The sequence below is a fragment of the Salvia splendens genome, chromosome 4, assembly GCF_004379255.2.
Source record: "Salvia splendens isolate huo1 chromosome 4, SspV2, whole genome shotgun sequence".
Classification (NCBI taxonomy): Eukaryota; Viridiplantae; Streptophyta; class Magnoliopsida; order Lamiales; family Lamiaceae; genus Salvia; species Salvia splendens.
Genome location: NC_056035.1, coordinates 41,470,242 through 41,491,742, shown reverse-complemented (window position 1 = coordinate 41,491,742; position 21,501 = coordinate 41,470,242). Strand labels below are relative to the sequence as shown.

At 36.8% G+C, this 21,501-nt stretch overlaps 1 long non-coding RNA gene across 1 annotated transcript; it reads left to right on the top strand.

Moving 5' to 3' along the window:
• Window positions 1-11,673: 11,673 nt before the first annotated feature.
• Window positions 11,674-12,550, top strand: LOC121800414. Its single transcript, XR_006050498.1, has 3 exons — window positions 11,674-11,991; window positions 12,099-12,268; window positions 12,374-12,550. It is a non-coding gene; the product is annotated as an uncharacterized LOC121800414 (long non-coding RNA).
• Window positions 12,551-21,501: the final 8,951 nt, after the last annotated feature.

Here is a 21,501-nt window from a genome sequence, read left to right as displayed (position 1 = left end):
TTTAAATCATAGACAATCCAGAATGACCAAATGATTCAAAATGAGCACCATGAGAACTTTCTAGCAAAGTGGAATTCGAATCAGAGAAAGCGTGGAAATATTTCCAGGTGTTTATGGTGTAAAGGACGACTTACATATGAGTAGGTGAATCAGTTTTTATAGGAATCTACACCAATCTCCACCAAATAGACACAAGCCATTGTCTAAAGACACAATATAGTATTCCCTCCATATTAAAAAAACAAAATATTTGAAACGGCACGAGTTTTAATGCACAATTGGTAAATTAAGTGAGGAAAATTAGTAAAGTAAGAGAGAGAAAAAGAAAAATGAGTAAAGTAAGAGAGACGAAGAGAAAAAGTAATGAAAATAGAGTTAGTGGATTGTGAGTTCATATCCTAAAATAGAAAAATTCTAAAGTTTCTATTTTTAAGGAACGGACTAAAAAGGAAATAGTTGCTATTTTTAAAAATGGAGGAAGTAAATAGGATGGAATTTTGCACTTTTTTTAAACATTTTTATCCTTTTGGATAATTTTTGAGCTGAGGGACAAAATTGTCCATTGCCTATATATCTACTAATATCTGTCATTCAAATGGCACTTGAAATTATATGTAAATAGTTCATCGAGAACCTTTTTGAGATTTTGGTTTAAATCATTTTATACATTGTTTTCTTATTAATTTTTTCTTCTTTTTTCAATTTTAATTTATTATTCTCGAAATATATATTTGAAATAAATTAATTATAAAAATCCAAAATAATTAATCATTTAAGCAAACTCGATTAATAAATTAAAAAGATGACCAACAAATATGTAAATCAACGACTAGTTAAATCATGCCTTATTGATGTATAGATTTTTAGTTTGGTTGATAAATACTTTTATATACTCCCTCTGTCCATAAAGATATAGATATAAGTTACCAAAAGTAGAAAATGATTTTGTTATAGAAAATGTCTTTATTTTTATTGGACAGAGGAGCATTTATTATTTTATAATATTATAATTAATATGATATAATTATTTTTTAAGGATTTTATTAATATATTGAAAGTTCAAGACATTTAATCATATAAGTTAAAATTTAATCCAATAATCACTCGTGAATTTAGCATATTATATTCATAAATATTATAAACAAATAACACAACTATACTCCTTATTCCAATTTACCACTATGGATATTTTACGGTTATTAAATTCAATATGATTTCAAATTCATGCTTTTAGAATGCAAAATAAGAAGGAAAAAATATTAGAAAATGGAAAAAATATAAGAGAAAAAACAGAAAAAAATAAGAGAAAAAGTAAAGTGAAATTTGATTGAAATAGAAATAATAAAGAAGGTACTTGACAAAGTATTTAATATCATTTTAAATGCTTTTTGAATGAAACATATTAGTAGACAAATAATCAATAGATAATTTTGCTCTCAGTTAAAAAAAGTAGCTAAAATGATAAAAATGTTTAGGAATAGTGTAAAAGTCTCTCTAAAGTGGTTAGAGCATAGTTAACGCTAGCGGATTGGACCGCATCTAGGTCCCAGCCCGCGGCCTGTGCGTTGGAGGGGGATGGGGACGGGTCTGGGCCGCGCCTGGTAATTTGCCTATTTAATTTCAAATATTTGTCTATTTATATACCATTTGTTCAACATTCTTCCACCAACTTCTCACTTTATTCTACACCTATCCTTTCTATTTATAATTCTTATTTTCTAGGGTTTGTAATTAATTTCTAGGGTTTATAATTTTTATTTTCTAGGATTTATAATTATTTTATTTCTAGGGATTGTAATCTTTTATTTTCGACTAAACAATGAATTTTCCGTGTTTTAATTGTTCAACACTTTTTATTTTACGAGTAAAATAGCTTGTAGATGTGAATAATGCAATTTAATAGTTAGGGCCTAAGGTTATAGGAGTTATGACTTGGCCCAGAAAATTAGAGGAATAATGACGTGGATGGGACTTGGAGTATGCATCCGAACGGGGTTAATGATGTTCTTATACCTATATCTAGGGAATAATAGCATTAATAGAATTGTTCAGATACTGAAAATGTTAAAACCAAGTTATCTAAAGACTAAATTCGTAATTAAATTTAGTTATGTAAGAGAATATAGTGCCAAAACTAAAATACATCATACAATTGGGCTGAGAGGGATTTTCTGTTGAGAGTCCAAGTTATATGTCATGAGAGAGAAATGTTTTGAGTTAATTGAGATGGGTTTGGTTAATTATTTTTGTTAAGGTTTGGGATTTCGTTAATAAATTGGGTACTTGGGATGCTACATTTATTTTTATTACACCATATTGAATTCAAATTCATTTTTAAATTAGCATGAACGATAGTAAAAATATAAAATTAAAATTAAAACACATAAAAAATGAACCCTTTAGTTGCATAACTTATAGTACTCCCAGTCCCAGCTCCCCGCTGACCGCTGCCAATCCATCTCTGCGGCCACCGCCACCCCGTCCGCATCTAGGACTTCGTTGTTCGTTGCTCGTTGCCATCATTTTGCGGAGTTTCCGTCTTCAGGTAACGATATTCTCTCTTTGTTCTTTAAAATACTTGTTTTTTTGGCGTTTTTTTTGCAATTTTCGTAATGTGATTTTTGTTTTCACTGTTTCTCTTCCAAAAAAGAAATTCAACTTTCAATTGAGAAGGTACAATTTGATTCCGAAATAGTTATTGTACTCACCTTCGTTGTATTTGTGAATAGCATATCTAAATCTCACCCGGTGATGAAAGACTATCTAGGATATCTAAAGCTCAATATGATAACCATATCTAATTCTCAATGTGAATTGCATATCTAAAGCTCAACGTAAATAGCATATCTAAAGCTTAATGTGAATAGCATGTCAAAATTTATGCTGCTTGTTTTCAATTACCCAATGCTGACATGCCATGTTTAACAACAACTAGTATTACCACCCGTGCTATGCACGGGTCATATGATTTTTACGTAATGAATTAAAAAAAAGAAATTAATTCTCTCAATCTCACTCTAAGTGAAACATTTCCTATTCGAGGCGTGATTTTATACTCCCTCCGTCCCACTTAAGATATCCACATTTTTTACTGGCACGGGATGGTAGAAGGAGTTGTTAGGTTGAGTAAGTAGAGAGAAAAATGTTGTTGAATATTTTAATAAGGAGAGATGAGAGAGAGAAATTCATTTCCAAATATAGAAAGTTGACATCTTGAATATGACAAACTAAAAAGTAAATGTGGACATCTTGAATGAGATGTAGGGAGTACATGTTTATTTTGTGAATTGAATGAAGAATGAATAAAGTAAAAACTGAATACAATTGAAAATTTGAATATTTATTTTATAGCCATCTTCACCTTATAGAAGTAAATATTGCTAGAGGTGAAATGCTAAAATACCATCTTTTACCTTTATTCAAATTTGTGTCGGACTCAATTAAGATTTCTAATGTGAGATGGATGGAGCAATAAATATAAATTAGTAATTAACTAATTATGAGATAAGTATAGCACATGAACCCGTGCTCCGTTCAACTAAAGTAATTCATTTTCTTGTCTCGGACTTCACACTTGAGCGCACACTATTATTGTTATAAATAAACATTTTTTTAAAAACTGAAATTAGTTTAAAATTTTATTGAATAAATATAATTCTAAAATTATGAATATTAAATGATAACTTATGTGTGAAAAATGCTATGGAACATTGATGACAAAGGTATATAAAATATAGTACGATATGCGATTAAAATTTTTAAACAAAATATCAGTACTATATCAATAAATCTAAACCCTAGATGTACTTTAAAGTCTGATATTTAGATGACCAAATATTCAATAGTAATTTAAAAAACTGCTTATAGGTTGATTTTACTTCTTCCTAAAAATGTTATGTAACTCTGATATAAGAGCATGCGCAGCGGTGGCGTCCGTCACCACCGCCGTCCGCGCCGCTGGCACGGACGCCATCCGCAGCCGCTGCGCTCGCGCCGCTGGCACGGCGCTGCTCGATGTATCGAGCACGTCCGTGCAAGCGGACGCACACGTGGCGCGCTCCCATTCGTCAACGGCTCGACCGTTGCATTTAAACATTTTTTTTAAAAAAAATCGGTTTTTTATTAAAAAACCGATAAAAATAAAAAAAAAATTCACTTCCCCAAAAAAATATATCCGTTTATAACCATTTTTTACACCTTTTTAATTTTTTTTCATTTTTTTTACCCCAAAAATACACACTTTCATCTATAAATACCCCCAATTTCACCCCAAAAATTCACATCAAACTACACAACTCTCATCATCATTCTCCAATATCCATTCTCATCTCCATTCTCTCATATCCATTTTCATCTTCATTCTCTCATACCCTACAACATCACTATGTCCGGCCAAGACGATAACCCTTCGGGCTCCCACGGTTGGAACCCCGAATGGTTCGGTTCACAACCGTTTCCTAGTCCGGAAACGGAATATTCGGCCCCTCCTCAAACTCAAGATTCGGCCGTTCCGGGTGGCTACCGTCCATACCCAATCGACGACCAAGGTGCCTCCGAAGGGCGCTACGGGTGGACACCGGAGCCTAGGCCTCGCGCCCCTTGCGGAAGGTGCCGCCGGATGCGTAGTCTTATTAGGAGTTTAATTATGTAATTTTTAATTTTTAGGATTTTAATTATGTAATTTTTAATTTTAAGGAGTTTAATTATGTAATTTTTAATTTTTAGGATTTTAATTATGTATTTTTTAATTTTATTTGTAATTTGTAATATTTATTATGGTTTTTAAATGGATTTTAATATTATGGAAATGTTATTGTTTAATTGAATTTTATATTAATTGTGCTCGTCCTTGCGGAAGAGCACAGTTGTGGGTGTTGTGCTCTTGCCAGAGAGCAGGCATGAATAGTACCGCCCGGGCGCACAACCGTGCCGCTGGCAAGAGCACGGTTGTGGATGCTCTAAAAGAAATCTGAAACTGCAATAGCTCTATTTATTTTCAGAAAAAGTTTATGTAGGAAAAACATGTGGGAAATTAGAAGGGTCTCAAAACCTTTCATTTTCATAAGTCTTTTGACTTTTCAACCTCCAAGTGTTTATGAGGTGCCTTAATGCCGAGACCTCTCATGTGGCCACTCCTATCCTATAAATAGGTGTGGATTTGAGAGATAGATATACAAACACCAACAATCATTCTCCCTTTCTCTAGTCTCAAGCATTCTAGTGTGCATCTTAGGAGCATTGTCTAGCTCGATTCTCGGAACTCCATCAAGTTCGCCGGTGCCTAGCGGGTTTGAGGTGCTTCTACACGCTAGGAGGAAGTCGTTTTATCTTTGGGGGCAATACGCCATTCCGTGAGCACTAGCCGGGGCGTAATTTATCTTGCGGAAAGAGGGCTTTCCTCGACTCGACTTATAAATTTGGTTTGCTTTATTTCCGTTGTAATTTTCATTCCTCTTTTTGTTGCAAGTTTCCTTTTGATTGTAATAGTTAGAGTACCGCTTATACACGGTTTGGGAATTTCTTCCCATTATTTCTAACAATCGCAAGACAAATTATTGTACTCTTCTAAGAGAGGGTTATACCAATTGAAGTTGGAGGAAACATGAGCACCAAAGCTGGAATGAAGAAACGAACAGTCGCAATGTTCATGGGCTACGAAATGGTTAATTCCCTGAGATCAATTCTTTTGAGAATTGTGTTTATCGTTTGTCAGTTGACAAGCAAGACCAATTTAAACTTGGTAGTAGTAATTGGGATGCATGGGTTTTTTAATATACCAATGCACATATGTTTCAATATAATTGTGTACTTATTGTTGGAGACAATATTGTGCAAATTATTTGAACGTGTTGTTATAAACAACAAAGATCACCAGGTGGTCGCAATGGTCTCCGATGTGAACCATGGTAACAATCCAAATGAATGGTTTGTTGATACAGGTGCCACATGTCATGTGTGCTCTGAAAGAAGCGTTTTTTCTACCTACAAATCTGTTGGAGGTAGAAAAGTACGTATGGGAAACCAAGCCTCTTCTAAGGTGGTTGGTGTGGGTAATGTGTTCCTAAAATTAGGATCTGGAAAAGTTCTTACCCTTAGGGATGTACTGCATGTCCCAGACATCCGAAATAATTTGGTGTCAGTCTCACTTCTACTAGATCATGGATTTTCACTAGAATTTGAGTGTGAAAAGGTTATATTGACCAAGTATGGAAAGTTCATAGGTGAATGTCACCTAGTGAATGGGCTTTTTGAGCTGAATGTTACGGTCATTCACCGTGGAAAAGGATTAAGCAATAAGGAATATGACACTTCCTCTAATTTGCTTGAGTGCTCTGATTTATGGCATAAAAGATTGGGACATGTAAATCTAAATGCTATAAAAAGATTAGTAAATCTTAATTTACTAAAAGTAGATAAGTTTAACTCACAAGAAAAATGTGAAGTCTGTGTTGAAGCAAAAATGACCAAGCTACCGTTTCGCTCGATAGAACGGAGCACAAAACCTCTAGAGTTAATCCATACAGACGTATGTGATTTAAAATTTGTGCAAACTAGATGTGGTAAAAAGTACTTCATCACATTTATAGATAATTGCACAAGGTATTGTTACCTTTACTTATTAAGAAGTAAAGATGAGGCAATTGAAGCGTTTAAAGACTTCAAAAATGAAGCCGAAAATCAACTTAATTGTCGAATTAAGTGTGTTCGAAGTGATAGAGGTGGTGAGTATGTAGCCCCGTTTGCAGAATTATGTCATGCAAGTGGTATAATTCACCAAACAACGGCTCCATATTCTCCCCAGTCAAATGGAGTTGCTGAACGAAAAAATAAAACACTTAAAGATATGATGAATGCTCTGTTGAGTAAGTCTGGTTTATCCCAGAACATGTGGGGGGAGGCTGTGTTAACAGCGAATCATATCCTGAATAAAATTCCACTAAAAAAATAGGGATGTGACTCCTTGTGAGTTGTGGAAAGGGAAGAAACCTTCATATTCATACCTCAAAGTGTGGGGGTGTTTAGCGAAGGTAGAAGTGCCACCTTCGAAACAAGTTGCAATAGGCCCTAAAACAGTCGATTGCATCTTTATTGGCCATACACTTAATAGTAGTGCCTATCGTTTCCTAGTCCATAGGTCAGCTGTGCCTGGCGTGGCTGAAGGAACAACGATTGAGTCAAGGAATGCTATATTCTTTGAGAATGTTTACCCTTGCAAGAGGCAAGATGATCGTTCTAGTGAAAGAATGATGGATGAATCCACTAGTTCTAATCCTCCAAAAAGGACGAGGTCAAGTCCTGAGGATGTTGAACCAAGACGTGGTAAAAGAGTTAAAGTTGCTAAAACATTTGGTCCCGACTTCATAACTTTTATGTTGGATGACGAACCAAAGTCATTGGCGGAAGCTCTGTCTGGCCCAGACGCGGCGTGGTGGCAAAAAGCTATCAACAGTGAAATTGAATCCATCATGAGAAATAACACTTGGGTGTTAGTAGACTTGCCTGAAGGCTGTAAGACTTTAGGGTGCAAGTGGATTCGGAAAAGGAAATATAAGCCCGATGGTACTATAGATAAGTACAAAGCTCGCCTAGTTGTCCAAGGCTTTAGCAGAAAGAAGGTATGACTTTTTTGATACCTATTCACATGTTACGAGAATCACTTTCATTCGGGTGCTTCTAGCGATTGCTGCTTTACACAATCTTGAGATTCACCAAATGGAAGTGAAAACTACGTTTCTGAATGGTGATCTGGAAGAAGAAATATATATGGAACAACCCGAAGGGTTTGTTGTGCCTGGGCAAGAGCGTAAAGTATGCAAACTGGTAAAGTCATTATATGGGTTGAAGCAAGCACCATTACAAATTACAATGGCATTTGAAATTTGACAACGTGATGTTGACAAATTGATTCACTATCAATGAGTGTGATAAGTGTGTTTACATTAAGAACACAGATAACGGGTTTGTTATTGTGTGTCTGTATGTTGATGCTATGTTGATAATGGGCAGCGATAGTGCCATTATTAACGAGACAAAAAACATGTTGAAAAGAAATTTCGATATGAAATATATGGGTCTAGCTGATGTGATTCTCGGAATCAAAATATTGAGGACTAATGAGGGAATTGCCTTAACGCAATCTCATTATGTTGAGAAAATGCTTAAGAAATTAAACTCGTTTGATTGTAAGCCAGCAAAGACTCCTTTGGAGCTCAATGTCCATCTGAGCAAGAATATGAGTGATTTTGTTGCTCAAGAAGAGTATGCAAAGGTCATAGGAAGTTTGATGTTTATCACAAACTGTACTCGACCTGATCTTGTTTGTCATGTAAACAAGTTGAGTCGATTTACGAGTAACCCGAGTAAGGAACATTGGAAAGCTCTATGTAGAGTTTTGAGATACTTGAAGTATACTATTAACTTTGGGTAGCATTACACAAGATACCCCCAAGTACTTGAAGGGTACTGTGATACAAATTGGATCTCTGATTCAAAAGACTCATTTTCGACAAGTGGGTATGTGTTCACTGTGGGGGGTGGTGTTGTTTCGTGGAAATCAACGAAACAGACGTGTATTGCTCGTTCCACCATGGAATCTGAGTTTATCGCATTGGATAAAGCAGGGGAAGAAGCCGAGTGGCTCAGAAATTTCCTAGAATGTATTCCATGTTGGAAGAAGCCAGTGCCCGCAGTATTGATACACTGTGATAGCAAAGCAGCTATAGGTAGAGTACAAAGTGGCTTTTATAATGGTAAGTCTCGACATATTCGTCGGCGACATAATACCGTAAGGCAGTTGATCACAAGTGGTGTTATCACAGTTGACTATGTAAGGTCAGTGGATAACTTAGCGGATCCGTTAACAAAAGGTTTAAACCGTGATCAAATGCATAAATTGCTAAAAGGAATGGGACTGAAAACCACATCTTAAAAGATGAGTATAGTGGTAACCCAACCATACGATTGGAGATCCCATGGGATTGGTTCAATGGGAAAACGAAGCTATACAAATCTAGCTGTAACACTCAGAAGATTTTAATCTTCACCCATTCTTTAGAAAGCATTGAGTGTTGTAACCTGCATGTGGTAAGAGGCTAAGTTTTGACTTTTAATGATTCTTAGAAACCTCGAGGAGGTGGGTATTGCAGGATACCTGGAAAAGAATCACCTATGTAAGTGAAGAAGTGTGGGCCGCTTCAACATGTGAATCACTTATGAATCCAAAGTGGTGTTCCATGGCCAGTAATGGACACAAACGTGAGAACTAATGAGTTTGTAAATAATATTGTGTCAATATTATTGTCTCGGTATACACCAATGAGGAATGGTTCAAGGCATCACGTCCACCAGGCCGCCGGTATGCCCGATAGTGTTGACTATGGAAAGTTCAAAGCCCCAAGCTACTATTCCAAATGCAATATTGTTTCTCGAGAATTGAGCAAAAGAGTCTGCATACATGTATTTGTGTCTGGTGTTGGTTTGAGCTTGCAGCGCTCTAACCAATGTGGGGGATTGTAGGAAAAACATGTGGGAAATTAGAAGGGTCTCAAAACCTTTCATTTTCCTAAATCTTTTGGCTTTTCAACCTCCAAGTGTTTATGAGGTGCCTTAATGCCGAGACCTCTCATGTGGCCACTCCTATCCTATAAATAGGTGTGGATTTGAGAGATAGATTTACAAACACCAACAATCATTCTCCCTTTCTCTAGTCTCAAGCATTCTAGTGTGCATCTTAGGAGCATTGTCTAGCTCGATTCTCGGAACTCCATCAAGTTCGCCGGTGCCTAGCGGGTTTGAGGTGCTTCTACACGCTAGGAGGAAGTCGTTTTATCTTTGGGGGCAATACGCCATTCCGTGAGCACTAGCCGGGGCGTAATTTGTCTTGCGGAAAGAGGGCTTTCCTCGACTCGACTTATAAATTTGGTTTGCTTTATTTCCGTTGTAATTTTCATTCCTCTTTTTGTTGCAAGTTTCCTTTTGATTGTAATAGTTAGAGTACCGCCTGTACACGGCTTGGGAATTTCTTCCCATTATTTCTAACAGTTTATTTGATTGAAATATGTTTAAAAGAAAATAGAAAATTCCAATAGTTGTAAGCATTTTTAGAGAAGATTTATTTGTTAAAGGAAACTTTATGGAGTGTAAGAAATAAGTTTAATAGTAGTACTCCCTCTGTCTCAAGTAAGATGACTCATTCTTTGGGCAGTACAAGATTTTAGATAATTTTATTTTGTGTGTTAAGTGGAAAGTGTAAAGTAAGAGAAAGAGAATAAAGTAGAGATAAATGTGTTTCCATTTTTAATAATGGGTCTTCTTGATTGGGACAAACCAAAAATGAAAGTGAGTCATCTTTAATGGGACGGAGGGAGTACCCGTTTTATGTTCTTTCTTCCTCCTCTACTCCTTGCTTCACCAAAGTAGGTTATCAAGACACCGTGCGTTGCCTAAATCTGTGCGTCTGGGGAATGATTAGAACTCCTTCGGCATTCTATATTCTATGGCTTCTTTTTGTTTTTCCAGATTTCTTCTTCCCTCTTCTGATTTTTTCTCTTTCTTCTCACCCAGAGGAGGCGCCTATTCTTTTAGGTTTTGTTAGGTTTTATTTTATAGGTGTATATGCATATAGTCCATTTCTATATATCTACACATCTTTTAGGTTTTGTTAGGTTTTATTTTATAGGTGTATATGCATATAGTCCATTTCTATATATCTACACATTTGCTATATGTATATATGGAAATAGGTTTGGGTAAAAATGACAATACCTCTTAAAGTGACACTGTGACACCATGTATCCAGCAATATTATAAACACTACACAGCAATAGTATAAACACTAGGCAGCAATCTATATTTCCGTTAAAATGACAACACCTCTTAAAGTGACACTGTGACACCACATATCCAGCAATATTATAAACGCTATACGGCAATCTATAGATTGCTGTCTAGCGTATTGGATATTGCTGGTCGATAAAATTTGTTGTATAGTGTATTGGATATTGCTGGCCGAGAAAATTTACCCTTAGCATTTTTATGATTGCCACGTGGCAGCTGATTATTCGTCCACGTGTGCAAATGATTGACTATAAATGGTGGTATGGTGTTATTTAAGAGGTGTTGTCATTTATGGAAATATATTTTTATAGTATGCTATTAGTGTATTAGGTTTCCTTTTTTCCAGCGTTTTTCTCTATTGTGATTTCTTATTAGTAAACTTTGTATCTAATAAAATTAATTACTTATTCTCTATTTTATTATCGTAATTTAGTTTCCTGATTATATTTCTTATTTTTGGCTTTATTTTAGATCAATGTTCAGTCTGTTTGAGACTACTCTATGAAATAGAAAAATTGAAATTGAATTTAGTTCTATTCATCCTTTTTTTATTTTTGTTTAGTTGTTTCTTAAATATTTTTGTTCTTTAATGTATTTATTGTTGAAATATTTAATCATTTCTAATATTATTTATTTATTTTTCCTGATTAATAATTTATCGAAAAAAAAATTTTAGGTTATACTTCCGTACTAAGAATCTTTTTTTAAGGTCTACCCTATTATTATTATGTTTTTTTTGGGAACCTGCGTTTTTTTCATCCATGAGCAGGCCAATTTTTTTAATCCTATAAATACCTACTGTTGTTACTCCTTGAAGATCACCAAGCAACAGATCAACTCAAAACAGCGATACTTCATTTCGTTTGTACCTCAATTGTCGCTGCTTAACAGATCGAGCTTTTCTCCTCTGATTTGTTCTTTCCGTTCAAACCTGCTACATTCAATTAATATTGGTTTAACTTTTGAATTTCTTTTTGCAGAAATATCTACTACAAGAACTTAGCCATGCCTCTATTTTTTACATTGGTTGACAATTTGCACTATTCTGTTACTTCTTCCGTGATAAAAGTCCGTTGCACCCGTGATTATGATGTTGCAATGCCTGGAAATAAGAAGGAGATCATTAGCTTAGATTGTGTTCTTCATGAGCGAAAGGTATTTGTTATAACTACTACATATATTAATTTGTCCATTTGATTGCCAAGTTTCTGTAATATTCTTAAAGAAGGAGCTTTGATTTGCATAAGGCATTTTTTTGTTAGGTCCAAGAAGCTTCAACATCGTACCACAAGCCATCAATATTGACTCATTATGTTCTCCAAAACAGAGTTCTTTGAGATATGTGATGCTAATTTCCCTTCAAGGATCTTCTCTTTTCAGCCTTTTGATGAGAAATCCAAGCTAAAGAATCTTAAAGGGGAAATTATGTTTGGTAATATCTTTAATTTATATTGATGCAGAATTTATCCCTTTTTATCTTTTCGTATATACTAAATCTGTTCTATATTTTTTTTGTATAATTGGTGTCGTTGTTTAGGCCGGCCAAGTTGTAACTCAATCCAATTCAAGGCTTAGAGAATCAAGTTGCTGATGAGAAGTATATTTTTTTCTGTTTCTGTATTGATAGTTTTTGTTTCAGATTCAGTTTCAGATTTGATAAAAGATTGTTTGTGTTTATGTTTGTTTCTATAAAGTTTCAATATGTTTCTGTTTATTTTTAGTTTTTTTTCCTGAGTTTTTTGCTTCTAAATAATTTCAGTTTCTTCTAAATAATTCGATGACATAGTTGTGAAATCTTTTGATGATCTTTTTGTTAAATCTATTTGCTTAGTTTTTAGTAATATTTACATATAATATTTTTGTCATTTACAGAAACATAAACTGTTTTTTATCTAAATTTTGTTACAAAATATCTGATTTTGATTTTCAGGAAGGATCTTATTGGATATTTGGTATAATTTTTACAGTTGATTGTAACTATGGTGAGTGGTTTTATGTGGCATGTAAGAGGTGTGAGAATAAAGTGTTAAAGATTGATGACATCTATTATTGTGACCATAGAAGATTTAGACATTAACAAGGTTGGAATATTTTCTTCAGTCCCTGACATTTAGTAGTTATGGTTATCTTTTGTTTTATTTTGCATGCCTATTGTTGAACTCCCATTATTGATCATCTTAGTTTTAGTTTGGAACTCTTTTTTGATTTGTTTACTGTACTTAGACTCTTTCGTTGTGCTGTTTGCCATCATTTTGGAAGTTGTTGGATAAGCTTTTTCAATTGATGCTGGATCTGCCTTAAGTTTATCTATTGTGTTATGTTATTTTTATTTTTAATTTTGTTTATGCTTTTCTTTAAGCTGTTTCTGATTCAAGATTACAAGTTATTTATCTGTTTCTATTGTAATTAAGAGCATCCGCAGCGGTGAGCAGGACGTTGTCCGTATGTCCGTGCCAGAGGCAAGACACCGCTGTCCGCCGCTGCGCTCTTGCCACTGGCGCGGCGCTGCTCGATGCATCGAGCACGTCTGTGCCAGCGAGCATGTAACGTTGCGCGTTCTGATTGGTCAACGGTATTTCCGTTGGAAATTCATTTTTTTTTTTAAATCGGAAATAATACCCAAAAAAAAATTCAGAATCCCAAAAATCTAGCTGTTTTTTACCGTTTTTCTGGATTTTTTTATTTTTATTATCCCCAAAATCATCTATAAATACACACATTCATCATCCATTTTTCACATCAAATCATCTCTCATTCATATTTTTTCATACAACTTATATCTACATCTTCCTCTCTCACTCAAACCCTCAAATGGATTTCACTCATCTCATTGCGGAAGCGGAGCGCGAAGAACAAGAATATTATGAACAGCATTGTGCTGCCTATGAAGTCTATGTCGCAGTGAATACCCTCACCCCTCCTCCACAACCAACTAGATCAACTCGCCGATACATCCATCGTGACCGGGAGGGAGCCAACGAAAGGCTCGTTCCCCACTATTTTTCCGACTTTAATTATGTAATTTTTATTTTTTAGGATTTAAATTATGTAATTTTTAATTTTTAAGACTTTAATTATGAAAATTTTAATTTTTAGGATTTTAATTATGTAATTTTTAATTTTTTTGTAATTTGTAATATTATTCCGGTTATTTTTAATGTATTTTAATATTGTGGAAATGTTTTTATTTAAATTGAATAATAGAATGGTGGGACCCTTGAGCTTGTCCTTGCGGAAGAGCACGGATGTGTGTGTTGTGCTCTTGCCTAAGAGCAGGGAGTAAAAGTGGGTCCGGGTCCACATCCGTGCTCCTTGGCAAGAGCGCGGATGTGGATGCTCTAAGTAAACTTAGTAAATGTTTACAATTCTATGCATCTAAATATTGATGTTTTCAGTTTTTTTATTCCTGTTAGAAAAATAGTTGCAGAAGGAAATACATAATCGGAGACATTTGGATCATTAGTTAAACCAAATAAAACAGCTGAATGAGTGGTAACAATTAAGTTTTTGAGGAACCATCATGATCCTATAATCCAATTAAACCATCATTATAAATGGTCATGATCCAATAAAACCATAATATGTAGAGCACTAAAATCAGCAATATGTATTCCGTTTAGAGGAAACCTTAAACTAATCAAGTTTTTATCGATAACCATCACAATCCAAAAAGAAGAGAGAACAAATATCACTAAGATAATATTCACACAATGAAATAAGCTACTGCCGCTGCAGGAGTAGTGCATTATGCTCATTAATCCACAACCATACAACCAATATTCTTCTCATGTTGCCGAGTGTGTGTAATAGGTTGTGTGTCGGCGATTGTGTATAGGTGATTTCGTACTAGAAGGTTAAGAGTAAACTTTGTCTTTGATTTATGATTTCTGTGGGCGATTGGGATTGTCGGCGAGAATGTATGTTTGATTTTTTGTGTGGGCAAAGGAGACAGTCCTTAATTCTTTTTACTTAGTATTTAGTTCCATTTTTTGACAATTTCAAAGTTAATATTAATCTTAGAATTCGTATAACATACGGTACTGTATCATATTTGGAAGAATAACCATTTTAGGATATACTGTAGTAGTATTAGTTTTTTGTTTATTAAATAGATTTTGTTTCAAATGTGATGTTACCAGAATTAGTGTTTCTCATCATCTCCTCTTTATCTTTTTTCTCTTATTTTTATCCACTCAAATCATAAATAAAATAAATATATATAAAAGTGAGTGAGGAATAGGAAGTACTCCCTCTATTCTTCATAATTTACTCCATACAAGTTTTAAGAAATGTAATAAAAAATTTGATGAAAAATTAGTGGCACATGGATCATATTTTTATAGTTTTATAATACAATATGATAGAAAATGGATTATTGGAGTGTAAGGTTCACTACAAAAAATGGTAAAAATAAAAGGTGAAAAATTTTAGGGACAAACGAAAATAAAAATAAGTGACAGATTTTGAAGGACGGAGAAAATACATTTTTTCTGTTAAGTGTATTATTGTTTTTTATTTCTACTAAATTAAGTATAGAATTTATATTTAATAAGTGAAAATCTTTTGACCAAAGGTATTTATAGATGGTTGCTTGTACGTTTTGGCTCTATTACTTAATTTTGAATTCAAATGTGATGATTATTTCAGACTATAAATCTGACAAAATTTTCTTATGTACCGTGTAAAAGTCCATTGGAATGTGCATGTATTTTAATCCATGCAATTCTATTAACCAACATTTATATTTCTATTTCACTTGTTTTACAGTACTTTCTCTTTGATAAATCTGCGGAGATTTTAGTCAAGACTGACTTGAATATGTTCCGCCTTTCATATTGATCAAGATGGCAGTGTCAATACCTCTCAAGTTTTCTGCAAGTGTATATCTATAACCACTGGTACTTAACACGTGTTCCTCAATTTTTTTCATGAGTTTGATGTTCAGCCAAATGTCTCAAGTAGTCTATAAAATAAAAAAAAAAAACTCCCAAGATTTTAGCACATTGATTTGTTTATTGGTTATTGTATTATTTACATAAGTCAGCTTCACGTTTTTAATGCAAACGTATTATCCAATGCATGATACTTCCTCCGTCTCACGCTAAGTGAAGCATTTTTTTTTTCAACATATAATTTTATATAGTGTTATTTTGTAAGTTAAGTGGAGAGAGTAAAATAAGAGAGAAGAAAAAGTAAATAAAGTATCGTTTCTATTTTTAGAAATGTGTCATTTAGAGATGGAGACTTTGGCACATTGATTTGTTTATTGGTTATTGTATTATTCAATTCAATACTACATCCGTTCTCTCATAGTTGAGTAATTTCCATATATACTAACTTTTTTCTCTTTCTTACTTTACTCTCTCTTACTTTATTTTATCTACTTTATTCACTTTTTTACTTTATTTTCTCTACTTTTTTTATCTATTTATTTATCACACTCAACATCCATTTTCTTAAATTCTGTGTCGAAAAGTTTTGCCTCAACTATGAAGGAACGGATGGAATAGTTTATTATCTTGTTTGTCATATTTCATATGGTATGACATTTTATTAAATTGAGTGGGAAAATTTTATAGTAATTTTTTATAGATATGGCTAAAGGGATATACTAATATGCTAACTAATTTTAAAATGCAAAACTTAAAAATATAAAATGCAATTTTCATATAATTAAAATGCAATCCGCGGAAACACATATACAACTTCAGAAATGTATATTGCATTTTTGTGTTTATAATATTGCCTTTTCGTGCCACGTGGCAGTACGCGATTGGATGTATATTAGCACTCTAATTAAGGATGCACACTACTGCTCCCTATGGCTAAATAATACAGAAAGGAGCAAGTCATTCTTTACAAAACAGATTTAAATTTTCTTGATATTTTAATGGGTCTTCATCCTTCTCCTTAGTCTTCATCGCCGCTTCAGCGCATAGCATTGCGGCAGCATGAAAACCAGCACATTATGTTTTGCTTGTACTTGTTCCTAAAATAAGCTTAGGAATTTTACCCTTATTTATTTATAATATAGTGAGATTTGAATCCAAATTTGATTGTACTATTTTGAGTCTTTGTTCCTTGATGTTGGAAAATGTATTTTTAACCCAAAAAATTTGATTGTACTACTATTTTGAGTCTGTGTTCCTTTTGATGTTGGAAAATGTATTTTTAACCCAAAACTTTAACATGGAGTAATATTCCAAAATTAATTAATCTCTCTCTCTTAATTATGATTTGAGTGTATTTTTGGAGGCCATCAGCTTTTCAGAAGCTATACAGTTCCTTTTTCAGGCTTTTCTACAGTGCATCCAACTTTTGATGCTAATGTCAAAATCATCAACATCACATCTCAGACTTATTATACAATAACTTTGCTAACGATGTTAATAGCATTGGCTTTTACTGGTTCTTGATATTTTAACATATGATTTGGCAAAAAAATCATTAAGATGGGCAGGAAAAATGGATAGCCAAAACCGTGGCTTTATATATTTATAGATTATAGATTATAGATTCACTTATGTTGCTATTTTTCCTAGATGACATTCCGCTTGATACTATCTATCACTTCACTTTTGATACTCAAAAGTTCAATAATTGGTTGTAGTCCTAGACCTAGGGAATGGGCTCTACTTCATCCTAACTTGACAATTTCTGCTTTCCTCTCCATAATCTTCATTGGATGTGGCATAGGTGTAGATGGATGAACATAGGTAAAATACTAGAGCATATGTGATAGAACAGAATAAATAGTTATGGGATGCATTATGATGGGGTGCGTACTAAACAAGCCCAACAGCAATGACGGCCCATCAGCCCAAAGCCCAAGGAAGAGTATGAGTTCGGTATTACCAAAGAGTTCGGCCTCAGCCTACAGCACGGTAAAAGCCAACCAATCAAGCTCTGCTCTCAGGTCGGCATCAAGCTCTACTCTCAGATCGGCAACCAAAGCAGTTCGGTCTCAGTATTCGACCGAACAAGGAGTTAGTGGACCCATACAGGATTTCCACAACTTCCAACACACCCACTACCACGTGGTGTCAACTCAGGCCACGATCGTAGGCCATGACCTACGCTACATCCACGATCTTAGGCCATGACCTACACGACATCCACGACTTAGGGTGGCGATGCAAGCCACGATCTTAGTTCAATATATAAATAGAACTTAGATCTGATAGACAAGGGTTAAGCTCTCTAGAGATAAAATATCATATAGCAAGTCTGTGTTGTAAGCTGTAATCCCAGATCAAGCAATACAATCTTGCCCTCCCTTCTTCCCGTGGACGTAGATTTACTTCAGTAAATCGAACCACGTAAATTCATTGTGTCGTAGTCTTTATTCTCTCCCAGCATTTACTAACATCAGAAATTCGCGGATTCATCACTGGCGCCGTCTGTGGGAAACAGAGAACAAAATTTGTGATAAAGCGAATTTTTGACCCTTTTCCACCCCAAAAATGCGTACCAGATCACGTAACACCCGTAACACCGTTCGCGATAACCAGGAGGAAGCTAGTCCAGCCCGCAGCTCTGGGAAACAGCCTCGGGAGACTACCTCCTGTTCTCACGGTGAAGGAACTAGCCGCTCCAAAAGCCGTCACACCGAGTCTTCCCAGCAGCCCGATTTGAACGAGGCTGTCAAGCTGTTTTTGGCTGAAAAGCAGGAGGAATTCTTAACCTTCCTGCAAAAAAGCCAAAAGCAGCCGGAGACGAAAACGGCGGATTCTCCCTCTCCCTCCATACGAGACAGTCACTACCGCAGTAGTGTCATGTCTTCCAGGAGAAAGAATCCTCGGTACCGGAATCACAGGAGAACTCCATCTCCTCCATACCGAAGAAATGTCGGGTTCGCCATGTACGGAGCATTGAGGACTCCGTTCTCGGACGATATTACCCGAACTCCCCTACCACAGAACTACCGAACTCCGTCGATAACCTATGACGGACTCGTGGATCCTCATGATTTCTTGGGACGCTATCAATATAACATGGCGAACCAGGGTCTCAACGAGGTCCACATGTGCAAGCTGTTTCCCGAGCTGCTCATCGGGAACGCAAGAAGGTGGTTCGATAGCCTCCCCCAAGGCAGCATTAGATCTTACCGAGATCTAATGGATGCATTCCATAGGAGGTTCTTTCAGAAAGCGGAAGTCCGAATCACTTCGGCTCAGCTGCTTTCCATTCGTCAAGGTCGCGACGAAAAAATCAGCGACTTTATGACAAGATTCCACAAGGAATGCCTGCAAGTAGACGATCTCAACGATCTGCTTGTCATCTCGGCATTCCAAAATGGAATCCTGCCCGGAGCTCTCTACAGGAAGCTCGTTGAGTGCGGTCCGCAGACAGCTCAGGAAATGTGGGACATTGCGGACCAGTACTCCCGGGCCGATGAGGCAGACCGTCGCAAGCGGTCGTTAGACAGCTCATCGTCCCGAGGAGACAGAAGGAAGCCCGATCATAGCGATCAGGGGCATCCTCGCCGGACTCCATTTGAAAGAATTCAAAGGGCTCCGGTGCAAGACAGATTGGGACCCCGTCTCAATCCCGAGAAGCCGCCCGCTCAGTTCGTACCGCTGAACAAGCCGAGAGCGGAAATTTTCGAACTGCACTCTGACCTGTTCGAAAAGCCAAAGCGGATGACGAAATCAGCCGCGCGCCGACCCCAGGATAACTACTGCTCCTACCATCAAGACCACGGTCACGATACCGAGGAGTGCAGAAACTTGGCTGCAGGTATCGATGTTCTTGTGAAGGCAGGGACATTGAAAAAATACCAAAGCAAGCAGTCAAAGAAGAATAAGAAGCAGAGAGGTGCGAACTGCGCTCCTCAGGATCCGAAAAGGCAGCCGGATCCCGAAGACGATGACGAGCCGCAATATGATGGAGTAATCCAGACTATTGACGCTCTCCCTGCCGGGAAGACCAAGTCGTCCCTGAAGTCAGAGCGCAGAGGCTCCAATCGAGAGGAGCCAACGCATAAAAGGCTGAAGCAGGACGAAGTGATTACGTTCTCGGATGCTGATCCCGTCCCGGCCATCTCTCCTCACCAAGACGCCATTGTCATCCAAGCCGGAGTGGCAAACAAACTGATCCACAGGGTGTTTGTGGATACAGGAGCGTCAGTCAGCATTCTTTTTAAAGAGTGCTTCGACAAACTAGAAGTGGACCCAGCTCGGCTCAGTCCGGCTCCGCTTCCCCTGAAGAGCTTCGCCCAGGAGGACACCCGCCCTGAAGGTATTATCAGCCTTCCGATCACGGTGGGGAAAGCGCCTACTAGCTCCAGTACGATGATTGAGTTTTTCGTGGTGAAAGCTCGGTCCCCGTACAACGTCATCCTGGGAAGAGACTGGCTCAACACAGTTCGGGCCATTTGCTCCACTTATCACCTTACCATCAAGATCCCTACTAAAGGAGGGATAGCGGTCATCCGAGGTGACCAAAAGAGAGCAAAGGAATGTCTGCAAATTGCGCTTAGAAGTGCCGAGCAGTCAGATCGGCACCACCAAGCATAGCAATCACAGCAGCCGGAGTCAGAGGCAATGACCGAAGTCATACCGGAGCCGAATTCGATGACAGTTCAGCTGTACGAAGACGATCCATCCAGAACGGTTAAGATCGGCTTCGCGGGAACGCCTCTACTTCGGGAAAAAACCATCCAGCTCCTCAAGGAGTATAAAGACGTCTTTGCATGGTCTCCGTTGGACATGACCGGAGTGCCCCCCGAGGTAATCACTCATCGGTTAAATATTGATCCTTCGGTCCGGCCGATAAAACAGAAGCAAAGACTCTTTGCGGCAGAACGAAGTCAAGTCATCCATGACGAAGTCCGTCAATTATTGAAGGCGGATGTGTTATTCGAAGTGAAGTATCCTTCGTGGGTGGCCAATCCTGTCATGATCAAGAAAAAGGAAGGAGGATGGCGGATGTGCATAGATTTCACCGATCTAAATAAGCACTGTCCCAAAGATTGCTATCCCCTTCCGAACATAGATAAAAAAGTAGAAGCTTTGATAGGCTTTGAAATTTTTTGTTTTCTTGATCTGTACAAAGGATACCATCAAGTTTTAATGGATGAGATTGACGCTTCAAAAACGGCCTTCATTACTGATTTCGGCATTTTCGCTTATAAAAAGATGCCATTCGGTTTAAAGAATGCCGGAGCCACTTATCAAAGGATGGTAGACAAGCTTTTTCGGCACCTGATTGGAAAGGAGGTCGAAGTGTATGTTGACGATATAGTCGTCAAAAGCAAAAGCACTTCGGAGTACGAGCACAACCTCAAGTCCACTCTCAACGTGCTCAAGAAAGCCAACCTCAAACTTAATCCCCAAAAGTGTACCTTTTTGGTAGATTCGGGAAAGTTTCTGGGTTGTTGGGTTTCAAAGGACGGACTCAAGGCAAACCCCTCAAAAGTTCAAGTCGTTCAGAACATGGCAATGCCGAAGTCCATACATGACGTGCAAAGGCTAACCGGATGTCTAGCCGCACTGAATCGATTCCTTTCCCAAGCAGCCGAAAAGCAACTGCCGTTCTTCAAGGTGTTGAAAAAGGCACCAAAGTTCGAGTGGGGAGCCGAGCAGAAAAAGGCCTTTGACGAGCTCAAAAGTTATCTAGCCGAGCTTCCTATTCTCTCTGCTCCAACCGAAGCCGAAGTAATAT